The sequence below is a fragment of the Symphalangus syndactylus genome, chromosome 9, assembly GCF_028878055.3.
Source record: "Symphalangus syndactylus isolate Jambi chromosome 9, NHGRI_mSymSyn1-v2.1_pri, whole genome shotgun sequence".
Classification (NCBI taxonomy): Eukaryota; Metazoa; Chordata; class Mammalia; order Primates; family Hylobatidae; genus Symphalangus; species Symphalangus syndactylus.
This window is the reverse complement of record NC_072431.2, coordinates 136,605,781-136,629,090: the sequence shown is the minus strand read 5'-3', so window position 1 is coordinate 136,629,090 and position 23,310 is coordinate 136,605,781. Positions and strand designations below refer to the sequence as shown.

General features: G+C 42.0%; 1 long non-coding RNA gene across 1 annotated transcript; it reads left to right on the top strand.

Moving 5' to 3' along the window:
• The first annotated feature begins 2,650 nt into the window (after positions 1 to 2,650).
• LOC134731472 (uncharacterized) lies at positions 2,651 to 22,490 on the top strand. The gene is made up of 4 exons (XR_010113778.1): positions 2,651 to 3,116; positions 14,365 to 14,499; positions 20,262 to 20,318; positions 22,362 to 22,490. It is a non-coding gene; the product is annotated as an uncharacterized lncRNA (long non-coding RNA).
• Positions 22,491 to 23,310: the final 820 nt, after the last annotated feature.

The window sequence follows — 23,310 nt, the reverse complement described above, 5'->3', positions numbered from 1 at the left end:
GGAGATTGAGGTTATACCGAGCTATGATCACTCCACTGCATTCCAGCCTTGGTGACAGAGTGAGAACTTGTCTCTAAATAACAATAATAGCTAATACTTACTGAGCTCTTAGTATATGCCAGGCATTGTCCCAAACATGGTACATGTAGTATTTTATTTAAACATTATAATTCATATTATCATCCTTAGGTTAAAGATGAGGAAATGAAGCTTAAATATAGTGAATCATTCACTACAGGTAACATAGCCAGTGAGTAGAGCCAGGATTCTAACTGAGGCAGCATAATCCCAGAATCTACCTACTTAACAACTATAGCTACGAGGTAAATCTGCATAATTTTCTCACTGTACATTGCTTAGACCCATTTCTAAAGTCCATGAAAGCATTTGGGCCAAATTTATTCCCAAAGAAATCCTAGCCACTCAAAATTCTGCTACTAAATACACAATATTTGAGTTTCCCAGAATCTTTTTTCTTCTAATAATGTGTTAGAATTTCTTTTTACGCTTTTTCTTCCTGGTCCCCATCCACAGGGGCCTAGTTGGTGATATAATAAAATGAGCTACTTTAAAGAGAAACTCCAGAATAGTTTCTCTCCAAAACTTTCTGTAAAAGGGAACTGAGCTTTAATAGCTACATTCATACATTGAATCCACCTTAGGACTAGAAAGTGAGTTTTCTGCTTCCTTATTAGCGAATCTTTCCCAAGGAATTCTGTCAAAATCTGGTGGCAATGACTACCTCCCTGCCTTGGCTTTAGTTATTCTATTTCCATTAGTCTGGGTCAACACATACCACAGAGGTCATCTCTGGACTTGATGTATTGCATTAAAGGCGAGCTTCTCTGGGATAATTATGTCCTCAAAGACCAGGCATTGGGGTAATGCCTTGGGGAGTCGGAAACTCCAATCACCTTGAACTTTGGGTATTTCTTCTCTTAACATACATTTGTGGGAAAGAAAACCATAGGACATGAAATAATGCATAAGTTGCAAATCTGCTCTTTTCTCTATACATGACTAGGGATTAAATAAATTGACTATAGCAGGCAAACAGAACTCTTTTCTGGAATCTTGAGTTTCAGAATTCCCAAGAGAAACACTAAAAGCTACTTCTTTTCTTCTCTTGCATCCAAAAGAGAAATCAATGAGCTATTGAGTAAGACTTTTGATCCATTACCAAGACTCAGGCTTCCTAAAACACTAGTCAAATGGTATTTAATACTTTGTTTTAAGACCCAAACTTGCCCATCCCAGCCTACAGTAAAGGGAAAAGACACATCCCAGGGCTTGCATTCACTCCAAAACTAGCATTTATTGAGTGTCTACTATGTGCCTGATCATGTTTTAAGTCCTTGAAGATAGAGCAGTGAACTTGTATCCTTATCACTGAGGAGGGAGAAGGCAGTACCTGCCAGTTACTTGAAATTCCCATTGGGACCAATTCACAGGGCAGAACACTTTCAACTCTACTCAGACTCTCAGAAGTTGGGTAGGAAGAAACTCCCTAAGTCTTTGGAGCCTCACAGCTGCCTTAGGGGCTCTGCTTTCCACACTTACCAGAGGCAGATATTTAATATGAGCTGGGGACAAGAAGCGTGAACCCCTCCAATTTTTATGCAAAGTTTTGGGAGTAAGTATGAGCATTTGCTGGAGCCAAAGTCTACAGGTGTCCTCAAGTTCTTAAAAAGATCTGGAATCCTACCAAGGTTAAAAGCATTCCCCTAATATACCCACAACTCGTGGAGCCCAGGTGACTGCGCTTATACTTTCTTGGTGAAGGCCACATGTCGAACCAAAAAGTAATGCCAAATGGATGCCACACTGACCTCAACAGCCACTTAGCCTGGTGTACACCCCGCTCTGTCCTTTCCAACTTCACAACTTCGCTCACCAGAAAGCTTCGGGTGCAACTGTAAGATGGCCTAATCCTTTGCAAAGGAATGAGAAACACTTAGGCTTGGAAATACTGAGACATTGGCGCCTCTCCTGTTTTGGTCCTGAATGGATTCCCGGCGAAGAAATCACATGCCTCTCGTCTCCTGACCCCACTTTTGGCAACTCTTAAGGCCAAAGCTGGTTCTCAGAGCTCGTCTGCCTATAGCTACTAAGTTCTCTGAGAGCAATAAAGATACGACGGGATCCATCTGGACGTTTTCCGGACAGGAGAGGCAGCCCGGCATTTCCCTTCAGACAGTTGCCGGGGGGGCACACCTGCTCTGGGACAGCCGGAGTGGGCAACCCGCACTTCTACACGCGCGCGCCGGGCAACATAGCGCACCGCGGTACACGAACGCCGACCGCAAACACGCAGTCTCGTACACGCCCAACGAGCGTACACACCCGCACTCCATGCACGCGCGATGGGCGCACACACTCCCATCCCTACACGTGCGCTAAAGCGCACACACCCGCGCTCCTATTACCGCGCTCGCGCGCAAAAGAGCTGCAACCTCCGAGTGGGACTCGGCGTGCGGGGGTAGTGCCCGGTACTTCACCATCAGTCACCGTCGCGTCCGCCTCCTCCCCTGCTGGGTGCACCTCCAGCCGCAGAGATTTCCAGCTAGGGCACAGCCTGGATTGTCCAGGCCGAAAGAGCTGCTCCTCCGTCACAAAGCGCAGTTGCACACTGTACTGCAGGCTGCGACCTCGGAGCCGGGGTCGCAGCCATGGTCCAAGCGTCTCTGCCCGTGAGCCCTAGCAGTGCCTTCCCCGCGCTGCTCTGGGCACCGAGAAACTGCTAGGGCAAGGGGGACGGACTTGGAAGCGCGCACCACCTTCCCCAGCTCCCGTTGCAAGTTCAATCTTCGACCTCCGAGACGCCCGGTGATTTCTGCTGGCACCTGCTGCCCTCGGCATCACCTCCCTCATCCCCCTGGAGGGCACGCTGGAAAGCTGCGACTCCCCACCCTCAGCACAGGAGCGCCCCGAAGACGCGCAGATGGGCCCAGCCACCCAGCGGGACGGCAGCCGTGAACACACAAGTTTGGAGAGCGCGCGAGGCACCTGAAAGTGGTTGGGGTTTGGAAGCAAAAGGGTGACACCTGCTGTTCGCTGGGACCGCTCTGCGGGCGTGGGCGTCGGTTTGGAAACGGCCTTTGCCTGAGCTCTGCTTGGTGAGTGGGCACTTGCTCTTGGTGTGATTCTGGCGCAACTGGCACCCACGTGTGAGCAGCAGTCCCAAGTGCTGAGTTCTTTCCTCACTGACAGCGTCGACAGAGCAGCAGCAATGTGGTAGGAAAGCCCGCAGACATTTGTCAACTGGCTGGGCCCAAAAGACCATATTCGTCTTCCATTACTTCACTTGGGATTGAAGGTTTACTCGCCCCTGTGTTGTGAACCATTTCCCTAGAAGTGGGCCGGCAGAGCCAGGGACTCTTGTCCCAAAGTTGATGCCTATCTCCAGCAGCTACCCAGCCGTGTCTCTCGGCTCCAGCTTAAAAGGTTGGGCTCTCCAAGATCTGAGTAACCGATTTGCAGGTCCTTAGTCCCCTTTGCAGAGAAACTGATCTGCTGCAGAGTTAAGAAAAGAAGCAGTTCTTCTTTTGACAAGAATCCCCCACACTTACAGATTCATGTGCCATAAAAGGACCTTTTCTTCAAAAGCTAAACTGCTTTCTGTGTGCCCCCAGTGTGTGACCTCCTAAAAGAATGAATTGCAGGGAGGAAGCAAGGTTTGTAAATCCATTCTGATCCTCTGAAGACAATGTTCCTCTTAACTGAGCAGGCTGACTTTAGAAGAACCAGCTTCCCTAGAAGTCCTGGGTTCTATCACTTCAGAGCTCCCAAGTGGGACTGTTAAACCCAGCCAAGCTGCATGAAATCCTGGATCTCATTTATCTGCCTCCCACACCTTCTTCTTTCTCCCAGTTCCTGATCAGGCCTCTCTGGATTCTCCAATTTTCCTTTAAGACTTTTTCCTCCTCACCCTCCTTCTGTCTGTCTCTCATCTTTCTCAATCATCTAAGTACTCTACTTTTTTCCCTTTTTCTCATTCTCACATTCTGTTGCTGCATGGCTTTGATTCAGGCTCTGAAAGCCCTTAGGAATGAGATTTTCTCAGTCTGGCATAAAGGCCATAGAACACTGCATCCCACTTCACCCTCACACACCTTCCACCTGTTGACAGATGGATGACAATGTTGTGACCAGAAGCTTGCAGGAACCTAAGCCTAGGTATTTCCCCTGGGAGAAATGTTAGTGGTACCTTCATAGAGCACAGCTGCCATAAACAACAACATGTGACTATATTTTCCAATAACAATGCCTTTTTTTAGGGTGCTTAGCAAAGAGAGCCCAGGAACTACTAGATAACCTCTCTAAGTTCAGAGCTCCTGCCTTAACCCCAAAGAATGAATACCATTGACTTTTAGGTCACATATTCTTGGTAGACGAGGTATTTTGGCTCATGGACTTCCCAGCCTCTCAGATCAAATCTTACATAGTGTTTCACCTATTCTGCCTGGATATAAGTCAGGATCTCGTCATAAAAATAAGAGGCTGCCTAATTATGAACTAACTCACCTTCCTGAACTCAGAGCTGGGCCCTCTCAGAAGCGCAAGTGACTCGGAATATAAAGTGCTTCCTCAGGCTCCTCTCACATAGTTTACAGCCAAGAACAAAACTGGCCCATGTGGAAGGGATCTAATTTCTTTCTGAAGTTTTTCATAACAAATCCTTTATGAAATCTTTATGGTAATGCTAATATTAATCATTGATAAAACTGGCTTATTGTGTTTCATTTATTATTTCTTCACATGGATGTATTGGTTTCCGAGGGCTACTGTAACAAATTACCACAAACTTGGTGGCTTCAAACAACAGAAAATTTCCCCCACAGTTCCGGAGGCCGGCAGCCTGAAATCAAGGCATCAGCATGGTCTTATTTCCTTTAGAGGCTCTGGGGAGAATCCTTCCTTGTTTCTTCCAGATTCTGGAAGCATTCCCTGTTTCTTGGCTTCCTTCCCTGCATCACTCCAACCTCTGCCTCCATGGTCACATTACCTCCTCATTTTCATGGGTCTTCTCCTCTTCTGTTTCTTAAAAGGGCAGTTGCCATTGGATTTAGGGCCCATCCAGGTTGTCCAGGATTATCTCTTCTCATTATCCTTGATTACGTCTTCAAAGACCCTCTTTCCAAGTAAGGTCGCATTCGCAGGTTTGGGAAGTTAGAATGTATCTATGTCTTTTGGAGGACAACCACTGAAAGAACCCACACATTCCCTGGTAGCCACCACTGGGGAAGAGAACGTGCTTACAAGATATCATTTCAAAGCTTAGGCCCAGCCCTTGTGAGTGTGACTTGGTGATGAGCACACTTGTTATTCCTGGCAGACGTGAGAGAAGACAGGTTGAAAAAAGGACTGTGCGAGGAGGTAGGGTGAGAGGGTCATGGTAACTAGACCGGATTACTAGAGGAACTAAAATGTACTGCATATTCCAGGAAAAGATGGACTTTGTTATGAAAGATGGGAAACATTATGAATAAAGTAGGTTTATCTTTTTGTTGTTGTTTTTTGTTTGTTTGTTTGTTTGTTTTGTTTTGTTTTGAGACACAGCCTTCCTCTGTTGCCCAGGCTAGAGTGCAGTGGCACAATCTTGGCTCACTGAAACCTCCACCTCCCCAGTTAGAGCGATTCTCCTGCCTCAGCCTCCCGAGTAGCTGGGACAACAGGTGCGTGCCACCACGCCCAGCTAATTTTTCATTTTTTTTTTTTTAGTAGAGATGGGGTTTCACCTTGTTAGCCAGGATGGTCTCGATCTCCTGACCTTGTGGTCTGCCCACCTCGGCCTCCCAAAGTGCTGGGATTACAGGCGTGAGCCACTGCACCTGGGCCATGTTTATCTTTCTTAAAAAATAAACTATATTGATTCTGCAAATTAATATTTTCCTGGAGACAGGAGAGGGAGAAAGGGAGTGAGAGCAAGAGAGAGCGAGAGAAACAGAATGACCCAGCCTTTACTCTCTATACCAGTAGTCTTCAAGCTGAGGTATGTTAAGACCCAGGATGGAGTATTTTAAGGAAATAAATTTCCAGACCCTCTACTTCCACAAATAGTTTTCTTTTTAATTGATCTTCCCGAGAAACACTAATGAAGATGCAGATTCCCCTTCTCAGTGCTCACTTTTTTAAGGGAAGGCATACCTCTCACTCATCCTAAATTTTATGACGTCTAGTGTCTAGTTGCCATACGTATAAAAAATTTACAGCACCAAAAAAAGACGCAATTCAAAATATTGCTGTAGCTATAGAGAAAGTAAATGACTGTAATCATTTCAAAACTCAGATGGTAGCTAATTCTTTGTTCATAATAAAGTTGAGGGAGACCTATTAAGGTGCCAATTGAGAGATCGTTAAAAATAATCTTTGATGATAGATTACTATGTGACTTGGCAACTCCCAGCAGTCACAGTCGCCACAGAATGAGTGGTCCTTACACTTAAATTCCCTTACCTTCATGGCTATCTTCATCTATAATTAGTAATAAAAAGTATAGTAATAATTAAATTAAGAGTTTTTATGAGACATATGGTCATGGAATTTTTTTTAAGTTGCATTTAAATTTATATACATTTTAGTTGTAGCAGGTATAAGGTTAGGATAACAGATGTTTAAGTGTAAACTGTATTACAAGTAGGATAAAATTCTATGGAGAAAGTACATTGGAAATAAGATTTGGAGAAGATAAGGAAAATATATGATTTCTAAGAACTTGTCAGATATTTTTAATGGATGATAATGAATATCAAATAACCACATTAATTAGAATTGCTGGCTGCCTTTAAAATGTGACTATAACTATTCCTTAATGTCAATATTAGCAATCAACTGGAAATAATGTTCTTGTGAATATTTTAATTCGAAATATTTTAGATGTCAAATATGTGCAGGTAATGTTAAAATAAGTGCAGGTAATGTTACAGTATGTAGCTAGTCAGGCACGAACACGGCAGGAGAGGGCTACCCCACCACACACACGCATCACGAATGTCAGGAGACCATCAGGTGATGGTCAGGTGATTGTCAACTATCTCTCTAAAATAATAAAATAATTGGTCACAGCTGGCGTCAGGGAACGGCAGTCTCCCAATGGATAGAAAACACCTGAAACTGTTGATCAGCAGCTTCTCAGTAAGATCTTGGGAGTTGGGTAAATGGGCTCAAGCATGTGCATTAAGAGGCAAATGGCGGAGTTTAACTGGTATATGACCTTCCTCTAGGAATGCTAGACTGGTAAGTGAAGAACGCCTCAAGTGAGCATCTGTACAACTCCAGTGTCACGATCAGGGTTGGGGTCCAGCCCCAGCTGAGGTCCCCTCCCAAGGGCTGGCAGGCCACTACACGTGTGCACAGTCCACCCCAAGGGAGGAATCAGGTGAGACATAACCCAAGACCCAGGCAGTATGCCAGTGTATAAAACCCCAAGTCGAAAGGGCATTTTGACCCTCAAATGCATATTTCCCTGATCATCTCTCAAGTCGCCCTCTTCCAAGTGCGCTTGACTACCTTTCACTCCTGGTCTAAAGCTTTTTAATAAACCTTCACTCCTGCTCTAAAACTTGCCATGGTCTCTCCTTCTGCCTATGCCCCTCAGTCAAATTCTTTCTTCTGAGGAGGCAAGAATTGAATTTGCTGCAGATCTATACATTCCGCTGCTAACAGTAATCTCTGAATTTACAAAGTTCTTTTAGGGATACACAGCAAATAAATAAATAAATAAATACATAAATACATAAATAAATAAATAAAATTGCTGTAGACAAGCAGAATAGAGAAAGAGGCATGGCAACACCTCTTTGCTGTTAGGATCTTGAAGATGTTTCACCTCCCCCACTCTTCCCAGTGGAACCTGGGTGCCAGAGACTACCTGGGACAGCTCTGCTGACATCATCAGCACATGATTCTAGCCTCATTAACTCTAAATCGGGAAAAGTGCTTCTGCAGGAAAGGGAAGAAATTCTAAGGTAAAAGCAACTCTCAAGGATGAGGTCAGGTTTTTTGAGAAGAGTGCATGGGATGGCCCAAGTTAGAAGTCACAAAGACGGTCTGGTCTTAGAGAGAGGGAGGGTGAGTCCGCCAAGAGAGAAGCAAAGGCAGGACCTGGGAACATGCTGAGAGGGTTTGTCTGTAGCTCACGAGGAAAGTCTCATTTGGGGTATAGTTTCTCTTATTTCAGGGTAGAGTTTCTTCCCATTACCTCATTTCAATAGTTCAGTCTCTCAGTGTGGTGTGCGGTGAGATAGGGTAACAGAGACAAACGTGACCTGCGTCTCAGGGAGGGAGCATTTTATCTAGAAGAGTGAGTCCAGGATTGCTGGTCATTACTAGCAGGATGTGAAAGGGAGCCCCACAGGGGTGGGAGGGCAAGGAAGGAGCAAGCCATGGTGGGGAATATGCTAATGGGTTCTGGAGGAGGCAGATTTGGGGTCCAATCCCAGCCCCACTCCTTATTGCCTGGGTAAATGGGGCTATTACTTAGATGCTTTGAATTTGGGGAAGCCTTTACAGTAAACCCAACATAATTCTATGGGCTTATTGTGAAAATTAAATGGCACTGTATAGCAAGCACTCAACATATAGTTAGTGGCTATCATTAGTATTTGCTGAAGAAAATATGGAAAAGTTAAAAGAGAAGCTTGAATGAACCATATCCCCTCACCTGAAGACAATTATTGGAAGGCTTTTAAAATAGTTATTTCTACTTTTTCTTAATTTTGGCATTAAGGCAGCTTTTACTGAATAGAAAGAGAAGAACAATGTGAATAACCCCTGTAAGAGAAAATCTGACTCAGTTGTTCCCTGACAAAAGAGGTTCATTAGTTACAAAATCATGTGAGTTTCAGCTTTTTTTGTTTGTTTTTTGTTGTTCATTCATTCATTTATGGCTTGTGATTTATATCATACTCATACTCAGAGGCACAGTGGCACGTTTTGTAAATCTACCAAATACATAAACAGCAGCTATATTTTCCTATTTGGAAGTGAAAGCAAAGTAGATTGGGGAAAACAAGCTGGAAAATTAAGAGAAGCGGAGGTTGGAGGGGCATTTTGGAAAAATAATGTGATTATGCATAACTTGCCAATCCACATTCAAATCCAAGTTGAGACCCTCTGCAGGGGACAGCTGCAAGGACATTATTTCCCTGATCATCTGCCTGGAGCTCTTTCCAGAGAGCTGATGTGTCTGTGTGAGATTTGTACATGATTTCTCATAAGGTTCTTTTCTTGATCTTCAAGCAGGAATTACAAGACAAACATAGCAAGCTTGCTGACACACCTCTTATTCTCTCTGGAACTGACCATAAACCAGAATACATTTGATTATCTGATTTCGTGGAGAACATAGTAAAAAGAATAAAATAGATGATATAAAAATTGCACCAGCATATACTTAACTAAGGTAGCTATATCCTTTTCAATTTCTTCATACATAAAAGAAAGTTGCTATACCAGGTAATCTTAATATTTCCATCCAATTTTAATATTCCATGTATTGAGAATAATAGCTAATATTTATTCATTGGTCTACATGCATCAACTCATTTGTAAATATCACATGGTTGCAGATTTACCTTTAGGCCAGTATTAACATTAGTCCACATTCTGAAATGCAATGCTGGTTAAAATTTATAATGCATGAGAATCACCTGGAGAGAGTATTAAAATGCAGATTGCTGGGCTCTGCCCGCAGTGATTCTGATTTAGCAGGCCTAGTGCAGCGCCCAAGAACTGTTATTTCTAATAAAGTCTTAGGTACTGCTGGTGCTGCCATTCTGACACCTGTGGACTTAAAGCAGCTCTGTTCTAAGCTTGGGAGGGGCAGCATCCAAAGTCAGGCTGCACATTAAAAAGTACAGCAGCTAAATCAGGAAGCTGATGAATTACATACAGATAATGGAGGATAACTGCTACTGTCTGAATGTTTGCATCCCCCCCAAATTTATATTTTAGAATCCTAACCCCCAAGGTGATGGTGTTAGGAGGTGAGGCATTTTGGGAGGTGATTAGGTCCTACAGGCAGAGCCTTCATGATTAGGATTAGCGTCCTAATAAAAAGGGACCCCTCTCAACATCATTCTTGTTGGTTAAAAAAAATTAATAAGATAAAAAATAAAAGGGACCCAGAGACCTGCCTTCTCCTTCCACTGTGTGGAAACACAGCAAAAGGGCAATTCTGTGAACCAGGAAGCAGGTCTGCACCAGACACGGGATCTGCCAGTGCCTGCATCTTGGACTTCCCAGCCTCCAGAACTGCAAGAAATACATTTTTAGTTTTCATAAGTGACCCTGTCTACGGTATTTTGTCACAGCAGCCCAAATGGACTAAGACAATAACTGTATCATTTAATTACAAGTGTGTAGTACTTGTGGGCAGTTCACTTTGCCACATTTTGAAACTATTTCCACATCATTTCAAAGCTATAATAATAGCTTATCTTCTTAGGGATGGCTTGATACAAATAAAATTCCTAGAAGGGGCAAATGAAGGATAGAATTATCTTGAAGAGACTCAACTCCATGCGTTTACTGACAAATGAGCACTTCCCTTTCATTCGTATTTGTTGCATAAGCATCTGAGGCATAGTACAAAGAGCACTTTAACCTCTTCCATGTTTCCACTTCTTTAACTGCAAAGTGCGGATGGTAACACCTGTACCAAAGACTTGCTGTGAAGATTTAGTGAATAACACATATGAAAGCAACAGTACTCCCCAGGAAAGTCATCCCTGAGTTGCCTGCAAATCAATCCCCATTCTCTCAGGGTACCTCATTCTTTTCTTTCAGAACACTTATCATGGATTGGAACTATGTATTTGAGAGGGAGGATGCTAATTTGATTAATATCTCTCTCCCTCATGCTACTGTAAACTCCATGAATATCTATTTTGCCCATTGTTAAATCCACAACACTTAACCTGGTTGTGGTTCATAGTAGACAATCAAAATATTTGTAGAATGAATGACAATGATTGGCCTATGGTAAAAATTCAGTTAATATCCATTTAAAAATAAATATATATATGTACAAAATATGAGGTACAATCAAAACGAGAAATTAAGGAAGGTATTCTTAATAATTAAGAACCGAGACATGACAATAGAACTGACTGCACAGTCAACACAGCATTGGCAGAAAACTGCTGAAGTCTCTAGCTCCTTGCAACTATAAAGCAAACATGAAGACTTTGGTGTTTAAGAATTGTATCATTACCTACTAGAAAAAAAATTAAGCTGAACCACTAATCTCTGGGGTTGTCCTTCTTTGTTTAACAATCTACTTTGTGGCCGGGTGTGGTGGCTCACGCCTGTAATGCCAGCACTTTGGGAGGCCGAGGTGGGTGGATCATGAGGTCAAGAGATCGAGACCATCCTGGCCAACATGGTGAAACCCCATTTCTATTAAAAATACAAAAATTAGCTGGGCATGGTGGTATGAACCTGTAGTCCCAGCTACTTGGGAGGCTGAGGCAGGAGAATCGCTTGAACCTGAGAGTCTTAAGTTGCAGTGAGCCGAGATCATGCCACTGCACTCAAGCCCAGGCGACAGAGGGAGATGCCATCTCAAAAAAAGAATCTACTTCACCTCTGATTTCTTCAAATGCATTGCCTGTTCTTTCTGAGCCCTCCTTAACAGAAAATTGAAATCAGTGGGAAGCAGAGATTCTTAGAATTTACAAGCACAATGCAGATTTGCAGCTCAAATTCCTATAGGTCTGCCAAATTTGTCAAATTTATAATGATGGTCTGGGGGAAAAATTGCTCAATTAGATTGCCAAGAACACTGACATGCACAGAGAATGTAAATTTTTACCTTTCAAGGACCAAAATTAATTTTTGGTATGAGGATATTATTAGTATGACAGTTTTACCGTACAAATTAAAAATAGGAATTGCATAATAGGACAAAGACACTTTATCACCGAGCTCTTAGTCAATGTGCACTGCAACGTGTGTTTTCTTAGAAGAAAGAGAAATAAACAGCTCAGTTCCTGAGGCAGAAGACAAGGCAGCAGTATATACAAGCTAATTGCAGACAATAAAAATAAATCTTAAAACAATTTTTATATACACCTAAGTGTAAAATAGACCATTTTAGACAGCTTTCCTGAGCTCTGCAATCAGAACCAAGCCTACTGTGCTGTGCTGTTTGTCAGAGATAAAGCATTAGTTTGGGAAGCTTTCAAAATAAATTCAAGTTTTCTATACTTTTACAGAAAGGGTCTGTGCTCCTTCTTCTGCCACTAATTTTTATATTTGGAAAATCATGTCAATATAGAAAAAGGATTCCAAGTACATGCTGAAGAGGGAATATTTTTGATATTTATGTATATAGTTTTTGGTTTATTATGGTGAAAGGAGACAGGGTTCCAAGTCAGAAGATCTGTGTTTCCATCTTGTTTTCACAAGCTGGCATACGTTTTTAACCTCTCTGTCCCTCAAGTGTCCCCTTCTGATAAGAGGGGGATGATAGTAAAACTAATCCCCAGGATAATGGCCGGGGTTGCCGTCTTCATTTTTATTTATTTGGACTAATTTAAAGCTAGTTTCCATTCCAGAAACAGGCACACTTCTATAGCCTAAGGCATGGCAATAGGAATAATACATACAAAAGTAATTAGTAATATCAAGAACTACACAAAGAAATTTATTGGTGTTATTTTACAAACCTTCCCAAATAAGGAAGGAACATAGCTGCTGGCCATTGGTAGAAACACTCCCAAATGGCCACTTGTGAGCCAAACCTCCTGCAGGTTTCCCGAGCCCAGGCCTCGTTAGGTCTTTCAGAGTGGGCAGTGCTCAGTGCTTCGCATCGACCTTTGGTGGTACCTGCCAATTATCTTTCCCAGGTACCTGCTGAGAGGGCTGTGCTTTAGAACAGCTGCAATCTCTGCTCTTTAAAAATAGAAAACCACTTTAACTTGTGTAGGCTTAACACAAGTGGGAGCAGAGAGCTACATCAACCTTAGTACTATCAAATATTTCTCTCCTCCTTTGTATCTTAAAACAATCTAGATTTTTTCCTTGAACAAGAACAAGTTGTTTTTCTGAATATTTGAAACAAACTAGCCAAATAGCGTATTTCTTGGTGAATCAATTTTAATGAAAAATAGATTACTGCAACTTTTTCAGTTTCTTCATGTACATTACTACAATTGAGAGAAATGATCATCTTTTAGGATGATTTTCAAACATCACTAGCCTACAGGCTGTAAACCACCAATTCACACAAAATGCAAATTAGCATATATATGCATATGGGTGTATACATTATATATACATGCACATGTATATCTAAGATCAGATGCTCAAGCTTATTAAATATGGAAAATGTGAAATGAAAATCTAAAGAAAATCTTCTTTCACTTTGTAGAATTGCAAAGATTTTTTAAGTTGCTTCAGTTAAGGGACAGAGAAATAAGTAGCACATCACTGATTGTGGATAGGTAAACTGGCAAATCTCATGGCGTCTACCAAATTTCAAGTACTCATGTCTTATTACTCAGCAATTCCACTTCTAAAAAACAGACTACAGATGGACTGGAATCAAATCTTACAATGAGGCTGGATTTTGAAGTCAAAATCTAACCAAAATCACAAATTTACCCTGAAGTCCCCTCAGTTGCCCGCAAAGAACAACGCATCCTATAGAGTTATAATGGCATATTCTGCATAGAATTGACTACTGTTCTTATGTGGATTATTGTGGAAGTTTGAAGTTCAGCGTTGGTCAGTTTTCAGAGGTGTTGACATCGTGTGCAGAAGCTTGGTTACTGGGGTGAGACTGTTGTTGCTTAGGATGAAGAGGTGTGTTTATTGGAGTGAGTGCCGTCCCTGACAGGCTTTTAGAAGGGTGGGGTTAACATGGATCCATTGGCTTGTCTGAGTTCTGGTGGCTCCTTATTTTCATGGCAACAGAACAATCCATCTTTTCCCAAATTTGTGGCAATTTTTAATTCTCTTTAGAAGAGCTTACTCTATTTTGATGCAACTCTACTTCATAATCACACGAGGGCTGGAAATGTGTGGACAAAAATATTTACTGCCTAAAGAGATTGCAAACAACTTAATAAGGTGATTAAATACCTTTGGTACAGCCATACTATGGAATACAATGTAGCTATGTTAAACAGGAGGGAAACAGGATAGTACTGAGGTGGAGCCATCTCGATGACATGGTGGTAAGTGAAAAAAGCAAAGATGCACAACAGGTTCTGATCTATACATAGAACTCTCTGGAAGGATAAAAAAAGAAACTGATTAAAGTTCCTCAAGAGAGAAGAACTGGGAGCCTTTGGGTGAGGAGAGCAGAGGAGATTTACTCTTCAACACGGACTCATTTCTTTTTTCTTTCTTTACCAGGCTGTGTGCTCCATTCTCATTACTCTTCCTCAGTGGGTCTCAATCCCGGCTGCACATTGGAATCACTTGGAAAGCTTTAAAAATAAAACCAAACCTGTGCTTGGGCCCCACCATAGCTGTTCACCACAGCTGTCAGTAAGTATCTGCAGCAAATTAGATCAGTGAGCACTTAGCCTAAATGGAAGCAGAAGCAGCAGAGTGGCTTAAGATAGGTTAGGATTGCTGAAGGCTGTGTCTCCCTTTCCCTCAGTACCTGCATTTAAATAGTCACCAAGTCCTATGAACTGAATCTCCTGAAATAGAGCTCCTTAGAGGCCACAAGTCCCAGGCATTAATGTGCACTGTCCCATTTGATTTTCACAACTACTCAGAGGGGCCATTTCCCCATTTTTTCTAGAGAGGGAAACTAAAGCTCATACAAGGGGATTAACGAGCCATAAGTCAGCAGAGGCAGCGCTCAAAAACTGGAAATCTTAGACTCGAAATTTCATTCTCTTTCCACACTACTCCTTCAAACTCCTCTCTTTTACATGATTTTTCAGGTCAGTTTTCCAGACTGCTTTGCATAACAGTAGTCTCAACACACACGAAAAAGATCTTTTAAACCTTAGCACGCCACACCGTCAGCCAAAACTCCCCTCTTATTCTTCCCGTTTCCCTTTGTTAAATATTTTCTCAAGCTTTGGCAGACCTGGGGTGAACACCCTTCTTAATTCTTAGGCCAAGTTAATCACATTCCACTTTCTTCGGCATTTTTAGGCAGAATTATACTGCCCAGAAATCTGTGCATCATACACTTTCCACCCCACCCCCTACTCCACGCCTCCTAAGAGGGTCTCACTTACCCTTTGGGATGTTTCTGGTATTTACGTTCTTCATAATCCGGAAGTCTGTTTTCCCTACATTCCCTATTTAGTTAGTGCAGGGTTGACATATTCGCATGTATGTCTTTCCTCCGCCTCCTAAATCAGTGCCTCCAGGGCCCCTGAAGTACTTTTAGCAATCTTCTCTCAAATCTTTCCAGCCTCTTGCATGCAATTGAGAGGCTCAGAACACAACACAGCCAGCCAGGTGTGGTCTCCAGAGAACTCCGTAGCAATTATTACTACAGTGAGAAGAGAACTCATTAATTCAAAATAAAGTGGAGCAGGAACAAAGTCATGTCAGAATGACTGAAATTTCTAGGGCTCCAGCCGGTGTTTGGTGAGGGTTGGTTGGGGGAGGGAGAAGAGGATACAAACCACCAGCAGAACACAATATTGACACGATGCGAGACCCGCGGTCAGATTGCTGAAGGCGCTGTAAGAACAAAATATCCACACCAGCTGCCTGTTTTTTCTCTTGGGTTGGGGTTGGGTGGATTAAGTAGGTGGATTTATTCATTTTTATTTAACTTTCAACAATTGCACAAGTACTCCATAAGGAAAGTAGGAGCTACAGAAAGTAAAGCGAAGCAAATAAAAGTCATAATTCATGCATCCAGGGACAATCATTGTTAATATTTTGATGCATATCCTCCAGATATTTTTCCTATACGCCTGTGTCTAAAATTATTTTTAATCTGCACTTGAATTTGATAATATATCATGAACATCAAATATTTTCCGTAACTTTGTATCTAATCATAAAAAAGCATGCTCTATTGTATAATTTTGACCATTGTACAATGTTAGGCATTTGGCTTTACCATCTTTTACTATTCAAAATTTTACACTACTGTAAGTAGCAACCACTTAGCTACCACATTGCACCCATTTTGTGTGGTTAGGTGCCTAGTGACAGAGAAGCAACAAACTGTTGTCTTTAATATAAGGAGGAGTCTGCCATTTCAAAGATTGCTGGCAAGTCTCTGCTTCCGAGGTAGAACGTGATTACTTTTGGAAGAGACTCCTTTTGCTTTTAAAATATTATCAAGATTGACCCTTCAGTAACCAAAAATCAAAACAATAATCACAAATGTGTTTGTTTTGAGCTCAAAAGTTATCTCCACATCTGAATGTAGATATTGCAGACTTAAGAGGCAAGCATCTAGTTCAGCATCTAGTTTGTGGTATCTTTAGCTGGCCTAAAAGATATTCCAGTAAGAGTTAGGCCAGGGTTTTCCTACCTAATATGTCTTTAACCTGAACGGTGGGTGTATTAGAACAAAATACCATAGACTACTGGGTTAAAAAACAGACATTTGTTTTCTCACATCGCTGGAGGCTAGAAGTTCAAGATCAAGGTTCAGCTGATATGGTCTCTGGGGAGGGCTCTCTTCCTGGCTTGCAGATGGGCACCTTCTTGCTGCCTCCCTTCTTTCTGTGTCCTCACGTGAATCTTTTCTTGGCTTATTTGCACAGAGGGAGTGAGCTCTCAGGTGTCTCATCTTCTAAGGTATTAATCCTTTGGGATCAAGGCCCCACCCTTATGACCTTATTTAACTTTATTTTTTTCCTCTGAGGCCCCCCTCTCCAATTATAGTTACATTGGAGGCTAGGGGGTCAACATCTGAACTTGAGGGGGGACACAAACATTCAGTCTATAACAGTGGGCATCTACCTCCCGATGTTATTTAAAACTCAATAGCTTTTGAAGAATGTAGTGTTAACTTTTCTGGTGGTCTTCTCTGGGTTGGGGAGATTGTACTCTGAGATTGGGCATAGAACTCCTCATGAAAGGGGGAGATATTCTTTCTACCTGTCGTACTCAGGTTAAAAAAAGTTGGTTATGATTGTAAAGTAGAGGAGATGAACCTATTGTCTCCAAGCCCCCCAGCATCTGAGAATCTGCAGGATGCTGAGTGTGAGTTTAGGGCATTAGATCACCACAGTTAAGAGCTCTGGCTTGAAACTAACTGAATGCAAATTGCAGTTGCGCCTCTTGTTTGCTGTTTTGGGCACATCAACTCTTTAAGCCATATTTTCCAGGCAGACATATGGCAGCATGCTGGGGTACCACCTATGCTGTCCCAAGGCCTGGGGTGGCAAGAACCCCTTGTTTATTTCCCTGTAGCCATGAGCAGCCTCCACAGACACTATATAATGGTTATCAATGCATGTTATAACATGAAAAAGATTGGGAAGCACTAGTTAAGCTTCAGTTTTCTTATCTGTACTATAGGGCTTAGCTTGGCCCCAATTTGTTCACTGACTTCCTGCATCTTCTTAGGTGAACGTTGAATCTACCTGTACTTCAGTTTCTACATGGGGGAAAACAAAGGGTTCAACTAAATTATTATACATTCCAGGTGCTTTCCATGTCCTTAACTCTGCCATAATCACTAATGTCAAAGAAAAAGAAAACAAACTTAGCATTATGTTTCAGTACAGAACATGTCAGAAACACTTTGATTATGCCTATCACAGAGGACAGTAAACAACGCCAGTGTCATTTTCTCCTGTACAACCTAGACGGTTCACCATGAGGTCATAACATGGTTAAGTGATTGACAAGAGGCACAAACATGTATTGCTACTAACTCTGGTACTAACTATTCTCTATGACTATGCAGATCATTCACTCATTCTACCATTTACCAGAGAACTACTGACAGCATACTGTGTGCCCTGCACTGCTCTGCATTGATATATAGTTATTCAAAAAATCCAAATTGCCTTCTTCATTGGGCTTATAGCCTAGTGGAAGGAGGCAATAAACAAATGAATAATTAAATATATGACATTTCAGGAGGTAGGAAGGGATCTGTAATAAATAAAGCAGGACAAAAGAGATGGAGGTATCAGGAGTTGGGGGTAGGGGCCAGGGAAGTCTTCTCTGATGACATTCGAGCAGAGGATAAAGGTGTGAGATTGAACCACAAAACTATTGGGGGACTAGTGTTCCAGGTTAAGTCTTGATGTCCATAAGATTCACCCTTATAATTTTAAAAGACATTAAGAATACATATGCAAATGTTTATTACATATGAATAAAGTACAAATACTACTATTAAAACAAACATTGACATACCTACTACCCAGCTTAGGATAAAATATATATTTACCAGTAATTGTGAGATACCCCACATGCCAATGTTTAATTTTTCAATGATCTTTAAGTACTAATTTTGGTCTGGACACAGTGGCTAATGCCTGCATTCCCAACACTTTGGGAGAACGAGGTAGGGGGATCATTTGAGGCCAGGAGTTTGAGACCAGTCTGGGCAAAATAGTGAGACCCTGTCTCTATTTAAAAAATTAAAAATTAGCCAGGTATGGTGATAAACTCCTGTAGTCCTAGCTACTTGGGAGGTTGAGGTGAGAGGACTGCCTAAGCTTGGGAGTTCAAGGTCACAGTGAGCTGTAATCACACCACTGCAGTCCAGCCTGGGCAACAGAGCAAGACCCTTCTCTAAAAATTGTAATTTTGTAGAAGAATATGAAAGAACAGGAGAAAATAGTGAAGTGTCTTATTAAATGAAAAAGGCAGGTTGAAAAGCAGCCTCACAATATGTTCCACTTAATGTAGAAAACCGAGGTATATAATATTAAATATCCAATAGTACCGAGAGCTAATTATGTGCACAGCTCTATGTTAGTGTGTTTGTGTGTGTGTGTGTGTGTGTTGTGGGTACGTAATACAGAAGTGCATTTAAAATTTATTTTTCATGGCTCTTTCTTAATAGTAGCATGCTAAACGATGTTTTACTCTTTCTGTATTGCCCTGTATTTTAAAGATTTCCACAGTGAGCACATATTACTTTGTATAAGCTGCTATTTAAAAATGATTGAAAGCTGTTTCAATCGTTGATTGCGATGGGACTACAGGCATGATTGGCACATGTCTGTAATCCCATCTATTTGGGAGGCTGAGGTACAAGGATCACTTGAGTCTAGGATTAAAGGCCAGGCTAGGCAACATGGTAAGACCTTGTCTCTAAAAAAATAAAAGTGATTTTTTAAAAATATTACATTTTTTTCACTAAAGGACATTTAAAAGTATTTACTTCAGGCAGAAGGGAAATGATCCCAAGTGGAAGGTGTGAGATACAAGAGACATGGTGAATGTGTGGGTAAATCTAAACCCAGCACTGACTATGCAAAACAGCAGTAATAATGTCAAATGTGTGTGCACAGAGACAAGCCAGAAGTAAAAGACTGAGCGACAGTTGCATTTAGCATGAGAGGGGGTTATCAGGGCCACCACATTGCATAACTTCATTGGCATCGTTCACAAAGTGCAGAGGGACCCAGGGAGTGAAAAGAAAAACTAAGTTTGCCTTAAGTGTTCTTTTCAAGCCATTGATTGAGAAAGAGAAAAAGGAGTTTCAGACCACATTTGAAGGAGGCATCTCCATAAAACATGAGGTCGAGATTTATATTTTAAAAGGAAAAGACAGACAATACACCTTTGAAAATTGATAATCTCTTAGGAACTTAGGGTCAGGAAAACAAAGAATGGCAATAATTTATAATTAAGCAAGCTTTTAGCAATTAGGCCATTTCATTTTTTTTTTTTTTGAGACGGAGTCTCGCTCTGTCGCCCAGGCTGGAGTGCAGTGGCGCAATCTCGGCTCACTGCAAGCTCCGCCTCCCGGGTTCACGCCATTCTCCTGCCTCAGCCTCTCCGAGTAGCTGGGACTACAAGCGACCGCCACCACGCCCGGCTAATTTTTTGTATTTTTAGTAGAGACGGGGTTTCACCATGGTCTCGATCTCCTGACCTCGTGATCCGCCCGCCTCGGCCTCCCAAAGTGCTGGGATTACAAGCGTGAGCCACCGTGCCCGGCCTAGGCCATTTCATTTTAAAAAATGTAGCTAACCACTCCCTATAGTTCACAAGGTATTCATAAATTCTCTAAACAAAAGCAATTTATTGTATGCAACACGGGCAACTGAATGGTGAAATTGTTTCATAGTTTAAAAAATAATTTAATGTGATTTCTAATTTCTCATTTTCTTCTCTTTCCACACTAGGTATAAATCAATGCACCTTGGTTCCATTCTTCATCATTTGCTGGTAGCTAAATTCTGGTAAAGTAAGCTAAGCACATTTTAATATCCTGTATAATTTGTCCACATGCTAAATATCCCAGCACACAAGAGAAAAACCAGCATGTACTTGGATAAGACAAACCTAGGGCTTCCATCGAGTTAAGGAATAGTCTTGGAAGTCTTGTTATATTTAATGTTTTTTTGAGTGGATGAGCAAATGAATGAATACACAAATGGTTATGCACACAGTTAAGCAAACTACTTGATCACATTCCTCCTTTTGGTTTTGCTTCCTCTACCTGTCAGCTGTCCTGAACACCTGCGGAGGTATTTTGTGCAGGACGGTTTACCACATTGGCCTTGGGAGTTGAGGAAGCACTAGCTTAGGTTCTGCCAGGATTGAACCCTGTGCTCTTCCTCCCTGACAGCAAGTGCTGCTGGCTGCTGACGCCTAGGATCTCAGCACGGGAGCTGCCCTTGTCACAGACCTTGGTTCCCATTCAATCGAGCACCTGTGCAGTTGCCTGTGGTCTGACATCCCAGGCTCGGCAGTGACAGCTCCTGATGGGCTTTCACCTGACTTTCCAAATCAGTGCTGCTCACTCAGCCAGAGCCTGGTCACCCCTGCATAGAGTAGGAGTGAAGCTTATGAAAAGGTGAGGTGCCAAACACATAGAGGAGAACACGGAGGAGGCCATATTGTAATAAAGAGGTAAAAAAAGATTCTGATGATAACATGGGAGCATGTTTGAAAGTTCTGACCAAAGACACTAATCTTACTCCAAAGGCTTGTATGTGAAGAAATATGGCTTATGAGTCAGATGTCAGAGAATCATAGAGCCTTCAGAAACAGTGGGCATCTTAAAGTTCACACGGTTCAAAGCCCTTGCCATAGAGGAAGAAGACAGGAGGACTAGCTCTTGTCTATTATCATACAGTATTGCAGGGGTGGAAAGTCCTCATTCATCATAAGGGTCACAGACAACACTCCTATAAGAAAAGACAGGTTAATATGAGAAAATCATAACAAATTTATTTAATCAAAATTTCACTTGACATGGGAACCTTCAGAAATGAAGACCCGAAGACCCAGGGAATAATGACTATTTTTATGCTTAGGTTCAATGAAGAATAACCAGCCATGTAGAAATGTGAGTGGACAAAAGTTATGGTCTGACGGTAATAGACTGAGGGGAGTATCCCAGCAAGGACTGTGTGTTTGGATTCTTCCTGGCCTCTCTGTGTAGCATTCCTTCTTCCTGGGTATGGGGAGGACCTCCCTGGAATGAGATTCTTTAAGGGAAAAGAGAGGAGGGAGAGAGTGACCTTTTTAGGTTTTGTCTTGCTTTGGGGTCTAGTTTCTATGACCCACTTTAGGGAAGAGGAATTCTGGTTTCTATGACTCACTTCAAAGGAGGAAGGACAGGTGAGAGACAGGAGAGCAGGAGAAGGTCTGGAAAGAGACTTTTATTCTGAGCCTGCTTCTGTGACCTTCCGACATGAATGCCCTTGGGCCAGTCACAGAGCCCGTTGATCCCTGGCTAAGCATATGTGTTACCTCATTTATCTTCACATTGCTCTTATGTTGTGGGTTCCATTATCATCCCAATTTTGCAGATTATAAAACTGAACTTTAGAAAAGTGATTTCATGGCTACATAGCAGGTGGCATAGCAGGAATGGAGGCATACAACTGGACTGGAGAACTGAGTTCTTTCCTCTCCTCCGTAATTATATTATTGATGGTACCCAAGAGCATTTCAGCAGGAGCAGTCAGGAATATTTTGTTTCCCACAACACTCGTCTTCCTCAACACAGATGAAGCAGTGATGACTATTCAGAGAAGCATATGGCACTGGGAATTGATCTTTGAATAGCTATTTCCAGAAGGTCGACATTCTGAAGTTTCTGCCATCATGCAACCTCCGGGAGTCAACAGTTACCTGTCAAGTCGGCCAAGTGTTTAAAATAGCACTTGACCGATATTTATTGTCACCCGAAAACAGGGATTAACAATAGAAACTATCCCACAGGCTTGTTGGGAAAACTAAATGAGTTAATATGTCTTTTATATTACCTCCAGAAAGCAGGCAGTCAGAAGTCAGCCGATAGAACACCTTCCATCCTCTGAGCATGACCAGCAAAGCGGTTTCTTCTTGCAGACACTGCATCAGCCCAGCTCAAAGTGCGTTCCATTCTGATGAACATCCACAAACAGTTATGAAGAAGACCCAAATGTCATGATTTTGTTCCTCTCAGATAATAAAAATATCATGATTCTGAAGGAGTGTTGGTGGGTGTTCAAGTCAATTCAGTTACAAGCATACATCTTACCCCAGTTCTCGTGGCTTCATCCTGAATTAGAGTTGTCCCCTGTCATCTGGAATATATTTCCCATTGAGACACATTACTCTTCTACAGCTGTCCCAGGCTCACTGCTTGATTTCTCAGAGATTTTTTTATGTGAATCAGTCCAAAAGTGTGTTACAGCAAGCCTAAGTCATGATGAGTCACATGATCCACACATTTCCTGTTTGTATCTTTGCTTGGTTGAGTGTGTTGTGGGGGGTTAGAATATATTTTGGTCTACTTGAATCTTTGTGTTCAAATTCACTCTTAGGTTGAAAGAAAAATATAAACTCAAATTTAAAGAATAGCCTTCTTGTTAAAAACAAGCTTGGCTATGACTAAGCAGTTGTTACTTGATGACCGAGAGAAGCCCCTTCTTGGGTAATTGGGGCTGCAGGAATGGAGTGACTGTTTCCCCATCAGCATCCCCTCTGCGTCCTTCAGGTCTGAGCTAGAAGAGCGAGGGCCAGAGTCCCCCAGCACATAGTTGTCTTGATGCCACAGACAAAATAATTTAATTCATGGATGCATCCTCATAAATCTGACAAATGTTTAGAAAATGGAAGCTTTGAAATGTGCTGAATTTCAGAGAGAAAGGTGTGCCTTTTACAGGACCACCAGGTCATCGCTCTGACCCAGGAATTTTTACGTAGTGAATAGAGATTTCCCAGCCCGTAAACTGA